Source organism: Cebus imitator, unplaced genomic scaffold (assembly GCF_001604975.1).
Source record: "Cebus imitator isolate Cc_AM_T3 unplaced genomic scaffold, Cebus_imitator-1.0 Scaffold182, whole genome shotgun sequence".
NCBI lineage: Eukaryota > Metazoa > Chordata > Mammalia > Primates > Cebidae > Cebus > Cebus imitator.
In genome coordinates this window covers 647,270-655,472 of record NW_016107497.1, presented here as the reverse complement: position 1 = coordinate 655,472, position 8,203 = coordinate 647,270, and positions in this window count along the sequence as shown.

Sequence of the window (8,203 nt, the reverse complement as noted above, 5' to 3'; positions counted from 1 at the left end):
CCTCGGCCTCCCACAGTGCTGGGATTACAGGCTTGAGCCACTGCGCCCTGCCCAATAAGTTATAATTTATAGCGTTTTAATGTGTTTTCTAGGAAATCTGAATTTTACTAAAAGTTAAGAAAGTTTTTCATTTCCAGATGGATTTTTCTGTTTGCTATCTGACTTTGTTATTTATTTACTGTTTTATTACACTGTGGTCAGAGAACACCTTCTGTATTATTTATACTTTTTGAAATTTACTGAGATTTTCTTTGTGGCATAACATGAAAAATTTTTGGAAATGCAACATCACTGCTCAGAAAAAAAGAAGTCGACTTCTGGTATTTTCAGGGCACAGATTTCCATATATCTCTACTAAAGTAACCTTATAAATTGTTATTTAAGTTTTTTCATGTTGGGCTCTTGCATGACTCTGGTGGTGTAAGTACTTTTACCAGCATTTACACAATTTGGAGATCTAATTTTCTCTCTTTGTTTCACTAAATATATAATTTTAGGGTTTGGTTTCATTTTTGTGTTGGTTCTCCTTATTTCCATGAACAGTGGAAAGTGTCAAATGCAGGGAAATACCGTTTTCTTACTAAAACCTAGTAAGATCCTACTAAATGAAAATTGGTGAAAATGTGAACAGCAACTAAGTGGAAGCTTAGTTTTGATGAACCAGCAGCAACAACAAAACAAAAAGAAAAACAATTTCCAATTCTTATAGGCACTAAGATAGAATTGTTTCCCATTTAATGGGATTCTTATAGTTAAGTCCACTAAATCTTGACGTTAATAAATGTTTGTTTATTTAAAACATATATTCTGTAAAATAGATGCTTTTCTATATTAAATTACCTTTACACTAATTTTCCAGAACTAATGAGGGTCTTATATCATTTATCATGTGATACCTAAGAATGAATGTATCAGGACAACACAAATTGTCAATAGAATCGATTAAATCAAATCCAATTTTTCATGGCCAAATAATCTGTGAGCTGACTTCAGATTTTTTAGGGAACTCTGCTTAAACCATATGAACCAAATCTTCCACTGTTGCCTGATTCTATAAACAAATAATTGCATCAAAATTCTCAGAATATTCAAAAAACTCTATTATAAATTATAATATGATGCAACAAACTGAGACAATACTTGATATTATTTTCTCCAATCACATAATTATAATTTTTGTCATCATTAGGAATATCAGTTTTTGCAAAAAATAAAAGGCCATTTGAGTCCACAATTTCTTTTTCTCAGCTAAAAAATTAGGGATATCCCTAAGTTGGATGATTCAAGTAGGCACCACTCTTTAAGTGACTTTTCTGCAGTTGCTATTTCTTTGCCTGTTGGCTAAGCTAGCCTTTGCCAGCGGCATAAGCACTTTGTTGCAGTCAATGAAATTGATAAATGAAGTGCTCTTATGTAAGCAGGAACTATTAATAAAACTGCTCTTAATGGGTGGTCTGACTGCTTGTACCATGCAAACTCATACACTGACATACAGGAAGAAATAAAGGACTTATTCATCCTTGTCCTTTATTGATTGGCATGACACTTTTACTTTATCGACAAATACTAGAGCTAAATTTTACAGTTTACTATCTTGGTCAAAATATTTGCTCTCTAACATATGTAATATATCATTAAAAAAAGAAAGAAAATGTATTTAGTTGTGCTTATACGAGGCAATAACATGTTATTTGTTGCAAACCACTTTTTCTTAGTTCTATTATAGAGAAATTTGTCAGTAGAGAGAAAGAAAATAATTTATATAGTACAGAAATAGCTTGGTGATTTAAAAGCAAAAACTGATGATTTTATCAATATATAAATACAATCATATGGTATATATTATTTCAAAAGGTACTTTGGCTCATACACCAACACTGACATCATTTTTTTCATTTTAATATTTTTTTCTTAATAATTTTTGTAAGTGTGTCCCTCAAAACCACTTGTCTACAGCAAAGTCATAAAAACAGGCTCTTGGCCAGGTGCAGTGGCTCACACCTGTAATCCCAGCACTTTGGCAGGCCAAGGCAGGTGGATCATGAGGTAAGGAGATTGAGACCATCCTGGCCAACATGGTGAAACGCTGTCTTTACTAAAAATACAAAAATTAGCCAGGTGTGGAGGCGTGTGACTGTAGTCCCAGCTACTCAGGAGGCTGAGCAGAAGAATCACTTGAACCCAGAAGGTGGAGTTTGCAGTGGGCCAAGATTGTGCCACTGCACTCTAGCCTGGTTACAGTGCCAGGCTCCATCACAAAACAAAAACAAAAACAAAAACATGCTCTCATATCATCTTCTAGAAAACATTGTTTTAACTTTCAAATTAAGGTTTATAATCTAATCTGTTTTGATTTGCTTTGTGACCACAGAAGTGCCAATTTATTAAATCTCTCGTGTACTTGAATAGACTATATAAATATAGTTGTTAGGTAGAATGCCTTTTTTTTTAGGTAAATAAAGCCAAATTTACTCTACTCACTTGTGTTTTTCAGTTTATTTATTCTTTCAATTGTGTCAACATTTTCTTTGCATATTTTAAAGCTATTGTACATGAATATAAATTTAGGATTTTGAAATATTCTTTTTGATTGATCCTGATTTTGTTATTAAATATTTCTCTTTAATTTTAGTAATGCATCCTGGCTTAAAATCTACTTTGATATTAATCTTTCTATATCAGATTCCTTTTGGTTAATGCTTGCATAGTTTCTATTAATTTATTTTCATATGTTTTCTGTCCTGAATTTATATTTGAAAAACAGTAAATAGTCAACTCTGTTTTTTTTTTTACTATTCTACCAGAAATCTTTGGTATTTATTTGGAATATTTTATGCTTTTACTTCATTTATTTCTTGTAAACCATTTTTTAAAATTGTACTGTAGGTTCTGGGGTACATGTGCAGATCATGCAGGAGAACTTCCCCAACCTAGCAAGGCAGGCCAACATTCAAATTCAGGAAATACAGAGAACACCAAAATGATACTGGTTGAGAAGAGCAACCCAAAGACATATAACTGTCAGATTCACCAGAGTTGAAATGTGGGATTGTTGCATAGGTACATAATAAAAAATATATCTATACATTTGTTAATAGCTGATGCTCTCCCCTCTCCCATAATGTTTTCACAATCATTATCTGTTTGAAACAATCAGAATTAATACCACCATACTTTTCATCACTTATCTTTGTCAGTCACTCTAAATAATCCAGATGTCTTATCCATTGCTATATTAAAGTTCTCATAGTTTCATACATTCACTTTTCAGACTGCATTAATATCCCTTCCACCATGCTCCCAGACTGAGCCAGCAAACCTTCTGTATCTTTAACTTCTCCAATCTTTATGTTCTTATTCAAATGAAACTTTTTCTTCATGTTCTTACTCTTCACTAAGGATATTGTATACCACGCAAATTAAGAATTAAGTGTAGATATTTATCTTGCTACCTCCTTTATATTAGTGTGTCAGGAAGGGTCAAAAGTTTCCTCTTTGTCTTTTTTTTTTTTTTGCTGCATCCTAACAATTTTTAGAATAAATATATTTATTGCTATTTTTTAACTTTAGATGCAAGGGATACATGTGCAGATTTGTTAATCTCATCTCTCTTAAAATAAAATCCCAATTTTGAATTTAGCATCATTTATTTTCCTAAAATTAACTTATTGATGACAATCTCGGCAAGATACACATGCACATTCCAATTGGACAATTTAGAAGTTTACTAAAGAAACTACAGCTATGTGTTGCTTAATGATGAGAATGTGTTCTGATAAATGCACCATTTGGTGATTTTTTTCATTGTGAGAACATCATAGAACGTACTTACACATACTTATAAGGTAAAACATACCGCGCACTTAGGCTGATATAGCATATTTCTACTAGGCTTCAAGCTGTACAACATTATTACACTAAATACTATAGGCATTTGTAACACAGTGGTATTTGTGTATCTAAACATATCTAGGCATAAAAAAGGTATCATTAAAACATAGTATTATAATCTTATGGAACCATTGATATACATGTGGTCCATCTTTGACTAAAATGTTCTGATGAGGCTCATGACTGCATGTGCAAAATGTGTTGATAGGGTTTCAGGTTATCAACATAGAACAGTGCAGTTCACTAGGACTAGCAATATAACAACGTTGGGGAGCTATCACCGTTTCTAAGACTTGTGGCAAAAGATGGAGGAACATTTATAGAAGCCAAGAGTCTACAACTGCCATGAATTTTGGTTTTTGGATAAAGAGCAAATCCAACCTATAGTTTCACCAGCAAGAAATGGGCAAGAAAAATAAAATTTCCACTCTCCCTTTTTCTTGTCCTCAGTCTTACATTTACTGAAACTACATAGGACAAAAGATAAGAGAGCTCCAGCCACACTAAGCTTCATAAGTGAAGGAAAAATAAAATCCTTTGCAAACAAGCAAGTACTCACAGATTTCATCACCACCAAGCCTGCTTTACAAGAGCTCCTGAAAGAGGCACTAAACATAGAAAGGAACAACCAGTACCAGCCACTCCAAAAACATACCAAATGGTAAAAAGCATCAACACAATGAAGAAACTGCATCAACTAAGGGGCAAAACAGCCAGCTAGCATCAAAATGGCAGGATCAAATTCACACATAACAATATTAACCCTAAATGTAAATGGGCTAAATGCCCCAATCAAAGACACAGACTGGCAAACTGGATAAAGAGCCAAAGCCAGTCGGTGTGCTGTATCTAGGAAACCCATCTCACATGCAAGGATACACAAAGGCTGCAAATAAAGGGATGGAGGAAGATTACCAAGCAAAGGGAGAGCAAAAAAAAGCAGGAGTTGCAATTCTCGTCTCTGATAAAATAGACTTTAAACTAACAAAGATCAAAAGAGACAAAGAAGGACATTACATAATGGTAAAAGTATCAATGCAACAAGAAGAGCTAACGGTCCTAAATATATACACACCTAATACAGGAGCACTCAGATACCTAAGGCAAGTTCTTAATGACTTAGAAAGAGACTTAGGCTCCCACACAATAATAGTGGGAGACTTTAACACCCCATTGTCAATATTAGACAGATAAATTAGACAGAAAATTAACAAGGATATCCAGCACTTGAACTCAGAACTGGATCAAGCAAACCTAATAGATATTTACAGAACTCTCCACCCCAAATCCACAGAATATGCACTCTTCTCAGCACCACATCACATCTACTCTAAAATTGACCACATAATTGGAAGTAAATCACTCCTCAGCAAATGCAAAAGAATGGAAATCATAACAAACAGTCTCTCAGACCACAGTGCAATCAAGTTAGAACTCAGAATTCAGAAACTAACTCAGAACCACACAGCTTCATGGAAACATAACAATGAAATGAAGGCAGAAATAAAGATGTGCTTTGAAACCAATGAAAATGAAGACACAACATACCAGAATCTCTGGGACACATTTAAAGCAGTCTCTAGAGGAAAATATATAGCATTAAGTGCCCACATGAGAAGCAAGGAGAGATCTAAAATTGACGCCCTATCGTCAACATTGAAAGAGCTAGAGGAGCAAGATCAAAAAAACTCAAAACCTAGAAGAAGACAAGAAATAACTAAGATCAGAGCAGAACTGAAGGAGAGAGAGACACAAAAAAACCCTTAAAAAAATCAATAAATCCAGGAGCTGATTTTTCAAAAAGATCAACAAAACAGAGAGACCACTAGCCAGATTAATAAAAAAGAAAAGAGAGAATAACCAAATTGATGCAATAAAAAACGATAAAGGGGATATCACCACAGATTCCACAGAAATTCAAACTATCATCAGAGATTATTACAAATAACTCTATGCACATAAACTAATAAACCTGAAAAAATTGATAAATTCCTGGACACTTGCCTCCTCCCAAGCCTAAACCAGGAAAAAGTCGAAACCCTGAATAGACCAATAACAAGGTCGGAAGTTGAGGCAGCAATTAAAAGCCCACCACCCAAAAAAAAAGGCCAGGTCCAGATGGGTTCACAGGCGAATTCTACCAGACATAGAAAGAGTAGCTGGTACCATTCCTTCTGAAACTATTCCAAATAATCCAAAAAGAGGGAATCTTTCCCAAATCATTTTATGAGACCAACATCATCCTGATGCCAAAACTCGGCAGAGACTCAGCAAGAAAAGGAAACTTCAGGTCAATATCCATGTTGAATATAGATGCAAAAATCTTCAATAAAATACTGGCAAGCCGATTGCAACAGCACATCAAAAAGCTTATCCACCATGATCAAATAGGATTCATTCCAGGGATGCTAGGCTGGTTCAATATACACAAGTCTATAAATGTAATTCACCACATAAACAGAACCAAAGACAAAAACCACATGATTATCTCAACTGATGCAGATAAGGCCTTTGATAAAATTCAACAGCCCTTTATGCTAAAAACCCTCAATAAGCTAGGTGTTGATGGAATGTATCTCAAAATAATGAAAGCTATTTATGACAAACCAATAGCCAATATCATACTGAATGGGCAAAAACTGGAAGCATTCCCTTTGAAATCTGGCACTAGACAAGGATGCCCTCTCTCACCACTCCTATTCAATATAGTACTGGAAGTTCTAGCCAGAGTCATCAGGCAAGAAGAAGAAATAAAGGGTATTCAATTAGGAAAGAAAGAAGTCAAACTGTCTCTATTTGCAGACAACATGATTGTGTATCTAGAAGACCCCATTGTCTCAGCCCAAAATCTCCTGAAATTGATAAGAAACTTCAGCAAAGACTCAGGATACAAAATCAATGTGGAAAAATCACAAGCATTCCTATACACCAATAACAGACTTAAAGGGAGCCAAATCAAGAATGAACTGCCATTCACAATTGCCACAAAGAGAATAAAATACCTAGGAATACAACTAACAAGGAACGTAAAGGACCTCATCAAGGAGAACTACAAACCACCGCTAAACAAAATAAGAGAGGACACAAACAGATGGAGAAACATGCCATGTTCATGGCTAGGAAGAATCAATATCGTGAAAATGGCCATACTGCCCAAAGTAATTTACAGATTCAATGCTATCACCATCAAGTTACCAATGACCTTCCTCACAGAACTGGAAAAAAACACCTTAAACTTCATATGGAGCCAAAAGCGAGCCCGCATAGCCAAGTCAATTCTAAGCAAAAAGAACAAAGTGGGACGCATCATATTACCGGACTTCAAACTATACTATAAGGCAACAGTAATCAAAACAGCATGGTACTGGTACCAAAACAGAGATATAGACCAATGGAACAGAACAGAGGCCTCGGAGGCAATACAACATATCTACAACCATCCGATCTTTGACAAAACGGACAAAAACAAGCAATGGGGAAAGGATTCCCTGTTTAATAAATGGTGTTGGGAAAACTGGCTAGCCATGTGCAGAAAGCAGAAACTGGACCCCTTCTGGACACCTTACACTAAAGTTAACTCCAGGTAGATTAAAGATTTAAACATAAGACGTAACACCATAAAAACCCTAGAAGAAAATCTAGGCAAAACCATTCAGGACATAGGCATAGGCAAGGACTTCATGACCAAAACACCAAAAGCATTGGCAACAAAAGCCAAAATAGACAAATAGGACCTAATCAAACTCCACAGCTTCTGCACAGCAAAAGACACAGTAATTAGAGTGAATCGGCAACCAACAGAATAGGAAAAAAATTTTTGCAGTTTACCCATCTGACAAAGGGCTGATATCCAGAATCTACAAAGAACTAAAACAGATTTACAAGAAAAAAACAAACCAGTCCATTCAAAAGTGGGCGAAGGATATGAACAGAAACTTTAAAAAAGTAGACATACATGAGACCAACAAACATAAGAAAAAATGCTCATCATCACTGGTCATCAGAGAAATGCAAATCAAAACTACATTGAGATACCATTTCATGCCAGTTAGAATGGCAATCATTAAAAAATCTGGAGACAACAGATGCTGGAGAGGATGTGGAGAAATAGGAGCACTTTTACACTGTTGGTGGGAGTGTAAATTAGTTCGACCATTGTGGAAGACACTGTGGCGATTCCTCAAGGACCTAGAAAGAGAAATTCCATTTGACCCAGCAATCCCATTACTGGGTATATATCCAAAGGATTATAAATCGTTCTACTATAAGGACACGTGCACACGAATGTTCATTGCAGCACTGTTTACAATAG